Below are 13,845 nucleotides of genomic sequence, written 5' to 3'. Positions count from 1 at the left end.
GGACGGAGAGTAGCCAGCGCCAATGTGGGGCTAGCCATGGAGGCAGAGAGATCGCCTCAGAACCCAGAGAGTAACCAGTGGTAGCATGGGATGGAAATTGGGAATTTAATGAGTCAGGTAGAGACGTTTTGAGAACTCTGGGGGGGATGGAAACACCCCTCTAGTGCCATGTGGCCCCGCTGGTGCTGGGCGCTAGCTGGCACGGCGCCTCACCACCTTTTTTTTTTATTATTATTATTTATTTGCTTCATTCCATGTTGGCTCTGACTTCATGTGGGCCCATATATGCATACACAAACCCACAGAATAAACCTAAAATATGTTAAAATGTTGTTTCCATATTGTGCCAGGCATAATGATTCATGATTGTAATTAATACTCTAGGTAAGCTGGGGCAGCAAAGTTACAAGTTTGAAACCAGCCTGGGCTAAACAGTAGATTTGCAATAGTCTATCTGATGAGTTCTTATCTGAAAAAGGGATTCTACAAATTTTGAAAAAAAAAATTTCCCACCCGAGCCCTCCTTAAAATTTTTAATCTCTTATAACATGCAATTTAAACTTAACCTATGATTTAGCAATCCTAGCCAGGAGAAATAGAATGTATGCCCATAAAAAGGTTTGCACAGTAATTTTAAAACTTACTCGTAATTAATAAAAATAAAAAACAAATATCCTTCAGCAAAAGAGTAGATAAACTGTGGCTCCTAGTAGCCACTAAATATTACAATAACCATGGCAATAAAGAAACCACATGTAACACAGCACATAAATAAATCTCACAAAGCAGAATGAGCAAAAAGAGTTCTTTCTATGCCATATGAGAATTCCCACACATGAAAATCTCAAGAACAAGTTAATCTATTATAAAGCAATAGAAATGAAATAGTAGCTGTTAGTGGGAGGGTGGGGATTGACCATAACGTGGCATGAAGGAAATGTTTTCTATCTCCCATTGCTGTAGACATTTGTGCAGACAGGCTAAACTGGGCTACAACTAGCTCTCATTTCACTGTATCTGCATCCTACCTGAGTTAATGAAATGTAGAAAGAAATTAGAAAATTAAATATATTTCCTAACTAAAGCAAAAAGTCTAATTTAAATTAATTTACACATAAAACTGTAAGATCAAAGATGACAAGATAAATTTTAAATGGAAGGAAAGAATTAATAAAGTTAATTGGAAAATAATGAATTATTTAAAACAGACTGCAAAACCTTAAAAAGAGCTTTTGATATATATAATTAAGGAAGAAAGGGAAACATAAAGGAGAGTGAATACATAACTCAGATGTATAGGGAATTTAAAGAATTATAAAAGCATATTAGTGCAGTAATTACCGCTAAATTTGAGAGTCTAAATCCAAGAAGATATTTTCATGAAAAACATAAACTACTAAAATTTTTGAAAGAATATAAGCTCAAGTTAGATCAAGAGCCATAGAGAAAAATAAACATATTCGAACAACAAATGGCTTCTTTCCCAAAGCATCACTTGGCTTAGAGTTTTAACAATGATGAATTCTAGGAGGTGAAAGATAGCTCAGTCAGTAAGACTTGGCCATGCAAACATGAGGACCTGAGTTCAATCCTAGCTCCTACCTTAAGAAGAAATAGCACCCCTGTTATCTCAGTTCTGTGAAAGCCTGGGCTTGCTGGTCAGTCAGTCCAGCCTAACTGACAACCTTCAGTTTCACTGAGAAATCCCATCTTCAAAACTAAGGTGGGGGCAGGATTGTGAAAGTCACTTAGCATTGACTTCTGGTTTCCACACTCATATGCAGTGTGAGCACACACACACATACACACACACACACACACACACTCACAGACACATACACACATACACACAAACACACACACACACACACACACAGACACATACACACACACACACACACACGCACACACGCACGCACATGAATAGGAACACCTACACACAGAATTGCACAAAAAATAGAGATGAATTGTATAAAATTTGTATAGACAGTTTCCCCATTATTTTTAACCTTTTAAGAACATTAGGAAGATGTTCCTAATAGTAATATCTTTCTAGTAATATTACAAAACAGGCAGTTTCCCCATTATTTTTAACCTTTTAAGAACATTAGAAAGATGTTCCTAATAGTAATATCTTTCTAGTAATATTACAAAACAGGCAGTTTCCCCATTATTTTTAACCTTTTAAGAACATTAGAAAGATGTTCCTAATAGTAATATCTTTCTAGTAATATTACAAAGCGGGTATGTTTATAACATCACCAATAGATGTGAGCAGCACAAAAGTAGCCCTAAATTGCTTACCAACATGGTTTTCAGTGAGTTGAACAGTAGAAGACTAGGTCCACCACACTCATTCCTCACACTCCTTCGGATCACATTGAGTTTATGTAGAAAATGGAATTGGCTAAAATGAGAAAACTGGTCACATCAAACATTGGGTTAATCGGACAAGGGAAACCATTCAAATAATTTAACAGATGGCAAAAGATACTGATACAAAGCCACAGACTTTTAGAAGTGCTCTTAGAAAAGCAAAATGTAAAATGTCTCATTACTTAAAGCATATCTGCCAGATTCTACAAGAAGCCTTCTGCTTAATGGAGAAACACTTAAAGCTCCCACACAAGCCAAGAATAAAACGAGATGCCCATCAATAATGTTTCTATCCAGTACTATTTTCATGTCCCTTGCCAATGCAGTAAGACAAGAAAACAAGCTGAATGTAAATAATGGCCAGCAGAATACTCAATTTAATTATTTACATAAAATGATTCTTTATCCAGAAAGTCCGAAGACATTAACTTAATAATTTTTTAGCAAGGAAAATATATCAAGGTCACCAGATAAACGTTTATACAAAAATCAAACCTGAATGACCATTAATTACATTCATTTTATCTTACCGTCCCCATCGCAACTACAAAGTTATTGAATCCGTATTCAGGTTTAGTTTTCTCTCCTTCTGTCCAACTTTATAATACACTGCAAGCTCTATCAAAACAGGTGAACTCCTATACACTTCCATTTGCGCTGTGAGGAAATTTTCATTCCTTCAAACCCTGCCAATACATGATATTTTCAGTGTGCTTCGTTTTAGCCATGTTGGCGTGTTTATAGTGTAGTATAGCTCATGGTGGCTCTAATCTGCGGTTCCTTTAAGATAAAATGGTATTAAGTACCTATTCACACCAGCTGAGCCATTTAGCTGTCCCCTTTTATGAAGTGTCTTTTAAAAGTATTTGCTCATTTTTATTGGTCTCTCCTTTCCTTACTAATGCATCCCTTCTTATATACACTAAATATGACTTTTTATTGGATGTAAGCATTAGAAACATTTCCTCTCGCTCTGTAGCCTGCCTCTTCATCTGTTAATAGTATCTGTTGATAAATAGTGGGTCATTATTTTAATATAGCTCAACTTTATTGTGTTTTCACTATTTAGAGACTTTATTCCCATTTAAGAAATATCTTCCTATATCATGATTGTGGAGATAATGTCCTCTGTAATTCCCCAAGAGCTTATTTTTTAAACTTCTGAATTGTCTGTGATGGATACTGGAAATCACATGGTGAATCCAAAGTTAATTTTACATGACACAGTATAATTTATTGAAAAAATCTGTTTGTTTCACTCAAAATTGTCATGGCTCTTCTCACTTAACCCAATGGAATGTCAAGTCTTCTGATTTCCTGAGACCTTAATGGTCTGTTAAGCTTCCTAAGCATGCGGTGCAATGGCTATTTTCCACTTCACTTTACCTAGTTTTGTTATGTCACTAATATGCTAGCCTTTAACACCACGTCCCTGTCTTCCAATACAGCACCCCCTCTGTTACTTTATTCTGTATTGCCCCTCCTCCGTGACTTCTTCCCCACAACACCTCACGAGATGACATCTCCAGGCCTCTCCTTCTTGTCTCTTCAGGCTTCACACTCTTGCCTACTTGTCCTGTCCAGATCCGTACCTTTCATCACCCCCAACTCACAGGCGATTCCCAAGTGCTGCCCCCTGTAGGGGGCAGATAGGAAAAACTCCAGACTCAAGTGATCCAAAAAATTAGCCAGGCAAAACACATGATGCAAAAGAAAATACAAACGTTTTAGTTCCTGTCCCACCACATCTAAAAGCCTATTAATACTCCTCACCCCATGTCTCCTCCTTAAATCCCCAGGAACTGAAAATGTGCTGCTCCGTACAGCACGGCCTCATCCTGGAACCTCAGTTCCTTCTTGAGGCATTGATACCCAGCTTCTGATCGGCTGACCTACTTGGCACCTTTCCTAATCATCTGTGGATCAAGTCCAACTGCTGATGGCCTGTGTTCCGCAGTTCTCCTTCACATGACTTTCTAACGGTCTTTTGCTTTCAGCTCCTTGTGTTTGTATCATTGCATAAATGATGTTTCCATTCAAACACCTCCTAACTGGTAACAACAGTTCCTCCTTCCTACAGACCAAAGATTGGCTCTTCTGGTCAAGTTACATATGATCACAGAGGCCCCCAATAGAACAAAGCAGCAATGTGACAATGTGTCTATGTGTCTTATACTACTGCTGGCTCAAGAAGGGCAGAAGATACACAGGGGAAACTGCCATGGACTGCTATTTGATTAGCAGTCGTGATTAGATCTGGATTTCGTATGTATACTTTGTGACCTGCCAGCACTCTGGTGTCATAAATTATTGATACCTAAGAAATTAACAACTACTATTTAGCAGCCCCCAAGACCCCCAAAGATTTTTTTCCTGTGTTAGTGTGTGGTTAGCAGAGGCATCCATTTGAGCCACACGTGCTGTGAGGATGCTTATCCTGTGTGGACTGTCCAGCAGTGAGACCCTGCGGGTTTATTAAATCACACTTCTAAGAGTAAACACTGAGATCCATGGCTCAGGATTAAACAAAAGCTCAGGACATAGACCAAAGAGGACCCGGACACTTGGCATTCTGAGAGTTTAAAAGGGAAACATGTTAAACAGAGAAGGGGAGGTATTGTTGTTTGTTAGTTCCTTAAGGTAACTGAGATGTAATTGTTCTCCTGGGTTTATAAAGAGAAAGGGGTTTAGTTGCTGTAACAGGCATTGAGATTGGAGAGCCTTGGGAAGGAGCATTATGGGGCTTGAGAGATGCTGTAGGAGCACTAGCTGTTCTTCCAGAGGCCCCAGGTTCCAGGGTCACTCCAAGGGCACCTGGCACACACGTGGTACACAGTCATACATAGAGGCCAAACATTCATATGAATAAAACAAATAAATGATATTCATTTTTAAAAAGTATAGTACAATGTATTAAAAATAGCATGGTAAAGAAAGGAGAAAAATCTCTGTAAAACCTGCAGAGGAGCTTCACTGAGAGTAATAGCTTAAAGTCAAATTAAGAAAGGTAGCTGCTGTGGATAGAGTAGGGGACCCAGAGAAAAAAGCCTCTAAGAAGAAATATCTAACTTTTACCTTTTCATGGATATTGGATTGTTCTACACCATAAATTTAGGGTGGGATATCTGGAATAAGAAGGAGAATAAAGACCTAAATGCCCTTCAACAGAGGAATGGATTCAAATAATGTGGTACATCTACACAATGGAGTACTGCTCAGCTATCAAAAACAATGACTTCATGAAATTCACAGGCAAATGGAATGAACTAGAAAATATCATCCTGAGTGAGGTTACTCAATCACAGAAAAACTTGGTATGCAGTCATTGATAAGTGGATAGTAGCCAAAAAGCTCGAATTACCCAAAATGCAATCCACAGACCACAGGAAGCTCAAGAAGAAGGATGACCAAAATGCAGATGCTCCCACTCCTTCTTAAAAGGGGGAAAATATCCATAGGAGGGGATATGGAAGCAAAGCTTAGAGCAGTGACTCAAGGAATGGCCATTCAGAGCCTACCCCACATGTGGCCCATAAATATACAGCCATCAAACCTAGATTGATGAAGCTAAAAAATGCATGCTGAAAGGGACTGGATATAGATCTTTCCTGACCATCCAGAGCATGTCCAATACAGAGTCAATGCTAGCAGCAAACCACCGAACTGAGAATAGGACCTCCTTGGGGGGGAATTAGAGGAAGTATTGAAAGAGGTGAAGGAGCTTGCAACCGCATAAGAACAACAATGCCAAGCTACCAGAGCTTCCAGGGACTAAACCACTACCGAAAGACTACACATGGACTGACCCAGGGCTCCAACTGCATATGTAGCAGAGAATAGCCTTGTTGAGGCACCAGTAGAAGGGGAAGCCCTTGGTCCTGCCAAGGTTGGACCCCAGTGCAGGGGAATATGGGGGGAGGCAATAAGGGGGATGGATGGGAGAAATACCTGCATGGGGGAGGGGGAGGAGAGGGAATGGGGGCTTATGGTCAGGAAACTGGGAAGGGGAATAACATTTGAAATGTAAGTAAAGAAATATATCTAATAAAATTTTTTAAAAGAAGGAGAATAAAGGATCTTGGAATAGGTATAGGAACAGGTAGACCCACAGCACGGAACAGCTTTTAACTCTTTGTTTCAGGGAGTGAGGCAGGGTGAGGAAAGAACACAGAAAAGGGGGAAGGCAGTAGAGTAGGGCGTGGCTTGATTTCCCTGGGATGTGAGATCTGATCTCTGAGAGCAATCGTTATTTTAAAGGGGTCAGTCTATGATTTAACAGGAAGAAACTGGGTTGGTGTCCCTCTCATAATGACATCTCAGGTCACCAAGCATTCCAAGAGCCAAAGACTCGATTTGCACAGCAACATTCCTGGTATTTCTGACAAAGAAAGATTTGGCCAGGTTAATATGGCTCTGAGATGGAGGAGACACAGACCTGGGCTGAGGCAGCATCACCATGTAGATTCCTCGTAGATTCTGAAATGGGTCAACTCACAGAAAACAGCCAGACCTTTTCTTCTCTGAGACTCATATGATACGTTTATTGTACTCTGCAGAGTGACTGGGAGGACAGTGGGACAGCTACCATCCTTGGGAGCATAGTGGGATAGCCACCATCACTGGAAGATGGCCGAACGCAAGGGCGACAAACATCTCAGTAGTCCTCTCCCCAAAGGACATCCTTCAAACAATGAGTCTCTTTCGGGCAAAGGTGTCAACTCTAAGCTCTGCCCCTGTGGTTTCTGTCTGCCTCATCTTATACAAAAGGGTGTCTGGACAACTCTACCCAGAGAATAATAGGCCAATTTTATCTTAAGGGAATCCTCATCTTTAGGGGAATACATTATCCTGAAAATCAAATTAAATTCCTATCACATTGAGCTCATCTGGAATGTCTCCCAAGGTTTGGTACAGCAACTGTAGGAGAAAATGTCACCAAAGCTGGGCCTTGTAAGGAAATGACTTTTAGTGCCTAGTTCAGTCTGAATGCTTGGAAGCCATCCATCTTCACAAGGAAATGAGATCAGATGATCTTTTACTTCGCCCATTTGAAGGCAAGGAGACATTTCTCTGCATCAGAAAACAGGCTCATGACTCTAAAGAGCACCTGCTCGTTCTTTCTCTCCTCTCTTCTCTCTCTCTCTCTCTCTCTCTCTCTCTCTCTCTCTCTCTCTCTCTCTCTCTCTCTTCCCCATCTCAGCAGCTATAAGGTCTGAGCATTAGAAGTGACTGAGCATGGAGAAAAGTGGGCTTCCTTAATGTGCACATTCAAGGATGGAGCGCCTGAGCCATTAGCAGGGTCAAAGATATAGGGAATCCCAAACAGCAGTTAATTTTCATTTTTTAATTGGCCCTGGCATACCCTGGATGACTTCTTGTGCAATAAATCTATCCTCCTAATTATTAGCTTGATTAACCTAATTATCAGGTGGGCTAATATTGAAATTAGTTGGTATTCTCTAAGTCACTTTCAGTGCAAAGAGCTATACACATGCAGAACCAGGAGAACTAACTTGTAGCCACACTAAAGGATATGAAGAAGCAAAGAGGCTCCCCAACCTAATATCAGCCACACTAGTGACCAGCATGCTGTAATCAAGCTGTTTCAGAGTCAGTGGGGCCCCCAAATCTCCAGTCAGCCTTCAGGGAGTTTCTCACTGGCACTTTAAACTTTATCGGACCCTTTTCTCCCCAAACCTTCAACTCAATGATCCTTCCTGTTGTGCTACCCTCTCAAGGGACTTTATGCTTGTAGCCCATACATCGATAATATTCAACATGTTGACTGGTGGGGGGCGGGGGCAGCATTCAATAGATGCTTGATGAGGAAATGAATCAATTGCCCTGGACTTAGCACTTCTCACATTCCTAATTGCCTGCTTCCTTTTTTATCACTCTCAGTACTATGAGCTGCTTGAACACAAGAAACTGATTTGCTGTGTTTGTATGTCTCTGCTCTCAGGAATGTGAAGAAACAAAGCACTTAATAAATGGAGATAGAGTCCACCTGTTCCCACTCTGTGGAGCTAATTTGGTATAAATCTTTCTGGCTTACAGAGTGCTTTCACGCGTGTTATCGTTCCTTATGCTCATGGGAACCAAGGCTGGAAGGGGGCAAGGAGGGGACTGTGCGCTAGATGCATCTATTATTCTCACTGTACAGCTAGAGGAAATAAAGGTTTATAAGGTTATAATGGCTCGCCCGTGGTCACAGGAGTCTAGATGACTGTCTGACTCTGAATCTATAGCCAGTTATTTTCTAATCAACTGTCATCACTCATTCCTATCTCTGACCCACAAATCCCGCTTCCCAAAAGAATCCTTCCCCAGCAGCCTGTTCCTAAGTCCACTCACGAGTTAGCCCATTGTGGCTTGAGGGTTAAGATAAAGCAAAGGCAGGTACCAAGAAACACGTTTTTGAAGATGATGTTTATCAAAATTGATGTCAAGAGGAGAATGATGTCCCAGTATCAGAATCTCAGATGCCAGGCCAGGTGAGGAGAAAGTGCTGTGTAATTATACGTACCTGGGAGACCCAGGCCAGTCAACTGTTAAGGCTGTTTTACCAAGAAACAGCATTCATTCCTAATGGCTGCATACCAAATTCTCCCAAACCAGGAAGCATCCAGCAACATTAAGCATTTATTACTGCACACAATTTTTGAGAGTTGGGGTTCTCTGCAGCAACTTAACTGAAAGGTCCTGTTGTCTTAAGGTCTCTCCTGAAGCCTGGACAAGGTATCAGTGGGGGCTTCACTGTGGGTGTGACTGAGGATGAAGGATCTATGCTCTGGTGCTAGCTGTTGGGTAAGAGGCCTCAGACCTACCCTATTTGGAGCACTGCCCACAGAGGATACTTAAGCTAGCTTTGCTCAGACTGAAAGAGCCAAGAGATAATGCAGGTTTGTGGTGCACTACTCAAAATATGATGTCTCTTTTGAGCAAACCAAAGCGAGGAAGTCTCTCTGACCTTCTGTCCTTACAGACTTTGAGATTCCTCTGGCCTTGTGTTAGGTGCGAGTCTGAAATGTGCACTGTATAGGCTTGTGTTTTGAATATGTATTCCCCATCTGGGGGCAATATGTTAGGAGGCTGTAGATTCTCTAGAAGGTGAGGCCTACATAGCCAGTGTAGGACGCTGTGAATGGTCTTCGAAGATTATAACTAGCCTCTCGCTCTGTTACACTCTCTGTTTTCTCGTCCACTATGATATGAGCTATCTCTGTCACACTCCCCTCCATGATCCAATCAGCTCTGTTTTGCACTTCTTGCCATGATGGACTGTAACTCTCTGAAACTGTGGACCAAGATAAATCCTTTCTTCTGTAACTTATTTCCATCATGAATTTTGTCACAGTGATGCAAAAGATAACCGGTGCAGCTTCCTCTTGGAAGACACTCACTCCATAAATACCTTGTCTATTCGCAAAGAAATGGCATGTACTCATCCTAAAAGGCACAGAAGACCAGGCAGAGTCTGACAAAGGAGGCCCGTGTAAGTTCCCCTAGTTATTGTCATTAGTGTGTACCCTCTGTCCTCTAGTCATGTATCCCCACAACTGCCAACTTCTTCCGTAACAGGCCATCAGTGTTCGCCCAGCTTGGATATCTTCACTCTCTGTGCCCCAGAAAATGTAAGTAAAATAAGTTTGTGGGCTCTCTCTCTGGTTAATTGGCCTTTTATTACAGATGCCTCAGCCATGCCTCTAAGGTGCTTTCAGGGCTAGTATCCCCTCAGGACACTAAAGTAACCATTGTCAATTCTCTGACTCTGTCCCTTTAGTAAGGAAGAGGGAGATGGAAGGGAAGAAGGAGAGAAGATCGAGTTCTGAGGGTCCACACCGGCGCTTTCTCTGCCCTATCCTGAAATAAGAAAAAACATTAAATAGACGTGGGGGAGGGTGAACTTAAGGACTGTTGTGTAGGCTTTTTTCAGACTTATACAGAAAGACACCTTGAGGTGGCTGTTGGCTTGCCACCAAGCAGAGCCTCGAATATTGCACAAGGACTTTATCTTCCCTCCATGGACCTGTTCAGCTTCCCAACTGTCCCCAGGAACGAGGTCCTTATCCAGTGTTGATGATATAGCTCACAGTAAGGTGTGCTACCCTGGAACCTAGGCCACAGAAGAGCCACCTAATTAACTTGCTTGTTCTCAGTATAATCTCTGCTCAGAATAGGGAAGCAGTGTGGGTCAGAGTGTAGGCCAGCTACAGCATGGGATAGCAGGTAACACAGCAAGGGAACCCACTGGAGTCAGGTTTCTAGTGGTACCACAAGCACTCTGGACAATGAAACAAAACAAGGTAACACAAAACACCCACTGGGCCTGTGTGGCTGGCAGGCAGGCGTCAGAGGACCAGGGGATAGGGCGGCATGGACAGATGATAAATGAAGGATGACGACTCTGCTCCCATAACATTTTGAGCTTCCTTTTGACTTTGGGCAAGACCCGTTCCCCTGCCTTGGGTCGTTTTAGGTCCCCTCCTTCTCCTCTCCTGGGGAATCCTTATCAATCAAATGTTATTGTCCCTTGGCAAAACGTCTCTGTGTCCCTCCAGCATCCACTACCGGAATATCATGTTTTCAAGAAGTTGTAAACATCTACCCAAAACTTCCATGGTGACCTCAGCTGGGGCTACAGAACCTGCCATGTCTCAGAAGGTCACACAGTGAATTCAGCAAGTCCTCTGAAGAGCCATGAGTACCATTCCACCTTCTACCCTGAGGTGACTTATCCAGTCCTGGCTTTACATTTCCTTCTGGAGCAGCAGCTGCATAGGAGTGTTCTCTGGCTTCCACTGACAGAGAAGTTCCCTTGTGAAAGGTCTTGTGATATCACAGGAGCCAGCAGGAGAGGTGGGCTAAGTAGTTTAATGTTGGTGCATGATTGCAACCAGTTCACATGCCTGCATCAGGGCTCCGGGAAGACATGTAATCCTCTACAGCCACAGGAAGTGCTGCTGCAAAAGAATAGTGGGCAGGTCGTGTACTAACCCAGAGGATTGACAGCGTAGTTGGAAAGACTTTTGAGAAAGCACCCCCTGACTCAAGGGCTAGGACTCTGTCGTGGGCCCATTGAAGCGGTAATCTGTTAAAAAAAAAAATGCTGGATGGGCTTTAAATGAAAGATAAATTCCAAGTGACTGAAGAAACACAGAATTCTTTATTGTTTGTTTGTTTGTTTGGAGGTGGGTCTTTCTTTTGTGGAGGGGTCAGTTGGAGAAGTAGTTGGGTCTAGGAATACAGACAGTGTCTTGCTCTATTGAGTCCTAGCTCTCAGCTACCCACTCCCCATTGTTAGAGTTAGGAAGGAGTAAGACAGTGGTCCTTGCTTAAGGTCCCCAGGAAGGCAGGAAGAGGGAAAGTCTTCTACTCTAAGCATCTGTAATTCTGTTAAGGATAAGAAAAAAAACCCAAAAAACAAAAAACAACCCAAGAGACAAGATTAAGAAAAATCTTTTAAATCATTCCCAGCCTGAATATTTGACAAAATTGGGGTTTGATTTTTTTTTTTAAATAAGGCATCTGTGACTTTTTTTTAAACAACAAAGAGACTGCTTTATGCAAATTTCCCCTCAGGGCTTTCATTAAGATGTTAACATCTTTCTTGTCAAAATATCTACTTTATTATAATGAGTCATCTTATTTCTCTTTTCTCTGGCTGAGACATTTTTGTAAGATAAACTCTCAGGGTTGAGAACAATCTCTCTCTCTCTCTCTCTCTCTCTCTCTCTCTCTCTCTCTCTCTCTCTCTGTGTGTGTGTGTGTGTGTGTGTGTGTGTGTGTGTGTGTCCTGTCTCTTCGTCTCTGTCTCTCAGTGTCTGTCTCTCTCTCCCTCCCATTTAATTCTTCCTAACCACTAAATGCGTTAACCGTTCTTACCTCTTGCACACCGTATAGAAACAAGCCACAGACCGCACAGCTTTTTCTCTCCATCTTTAAGCTCTAACAGCTCTGTGGTCAAGTGTTTTCCCCCAACAGCACTGTGGATTTGGCCTAGAACAGCTTGATCTGTACAAGGGCAGCTCCCTAAAGGGCGGGGGTTGGTCTGCTAATCACTCCATGGAGGCTCCCTCCCAGCTCAGTCCTCTCCTGCTACATGACCCCAAGTGCAAAATCGCAGCATGGAAACCACGTAGAAATGCCCAGAAGTGCTTCTATTCTGGATGTTTGAATGTGATTAAAGCAAGTGGGAGGTGAGGCAGGGAGGCAAAAGCCCTTCAAGGAGACATTTGGCTCAGACAGAGAGCCCGATGTCAAAATAATGCATTTAGAATCATTTTAAGGTATATTTAAGGTGCTAAATATTCATCGGGAAAGGAAGGAGGTGTGTGTGAAGGAAAGGAATAGGTTAGAAGAAAACAGCATGGGGTTCAGTCTTTCAGAAGTGGCTTCACTGGAGTAGGCAGTCCCAGGAAAACACACATGTAATTCCAAGGTGTGGGGGTGGGTTCCTTCCTATGAGTTAATATCCCAGGAGGGAGAAGCAAGAAGTTACTTCAATGAAACCTTAAAAGCTGGAGGGTGTTGGGGGGGAAGATGTTGTTGTAGTGTGCACTCCTAAAACTGAGTAGAGGTATTTTATCATGAAGTGGGGTACAGTCAGCATCTTCAGGCCTCCTCACAGCTCCCAAAACGAGTCAGTCCAGAAGGTACTCTAAGAAGATACTCAAAGAACACATGGAAGGCAGAACTCAAGAATAACTGGGACTATAGAATTCAGGTCCCTTCCCCTGACCACGTGACCTGCCTACATCAGCGTCCTCAAGAGTTCACACCTACACCTAGTACTTTATAGCACACAACAAGGTCAGGATAAAGGTTTAGTGAAAAGCAGACTTTGTTCTAGACTACTGTAACTTTCCACAAGACACATATTTGCAGTTGTATGAGGGCCAATGAGATGACTCAGCTTGTGAAAGCTCTTTCTGTGTAGGCCTGATGAATTCAATTCCCAGAATCAACTGGACTAAGAGAACTAACTCCCAAGAGTTTTCCTTTGATCTGCAGAGGTGTGTCAGAGCACATGTGTGCCTGCACTCACACACACACACACACACACACACACACACACACACACCATACACACATGGACAATCATTAATCCATTATTTAATTAGTAACTAACCTTTAATTAAAGAGCTAGTTGTATGGGCTAGGGAGTCGGTTCTGTTATAAGAGCACTGGCTGCTCTTTCTGGTCCAATTCTCAGCATTCATTTGGTGGCAGACAACCTTCTGTAACTCCAGTCCCACAGGATCTACACTCTTTTGACATCTCCAGTCACCAGACATGCACATGTGTACACACACACACACACACACACACACAAGCGTAAAAATAAAAAAAAATGTTTATGCTTACACTATGTTTGGTTTGGTTTGATTTGGTTTGGTCTGGTCTGGTCTGGTCTGGTCTGGTCTGGTCTGGTCTAGTCTGGTCTGTTTGGTTTTTAAGACAGGGTCT

Source organism: Rattus rattus, chromosome 10 (assembly GCF_011064425.1).
Source record: "Rattus rattus isolate New Zealand chromosome 10, Rrattus_CSIRO_v1, whole genome shotgun sequence".
Lineage (NCBI taxonomy): Eukaryota > Metazoa > Chordata > Mammalia > Rodentia > Muridae > Rattus > Rattus rattus.
The sequence above is the reverse complement of the archived record's forward strand: the minus strand, read 5'-3'. Positions refer to the sequence as shown.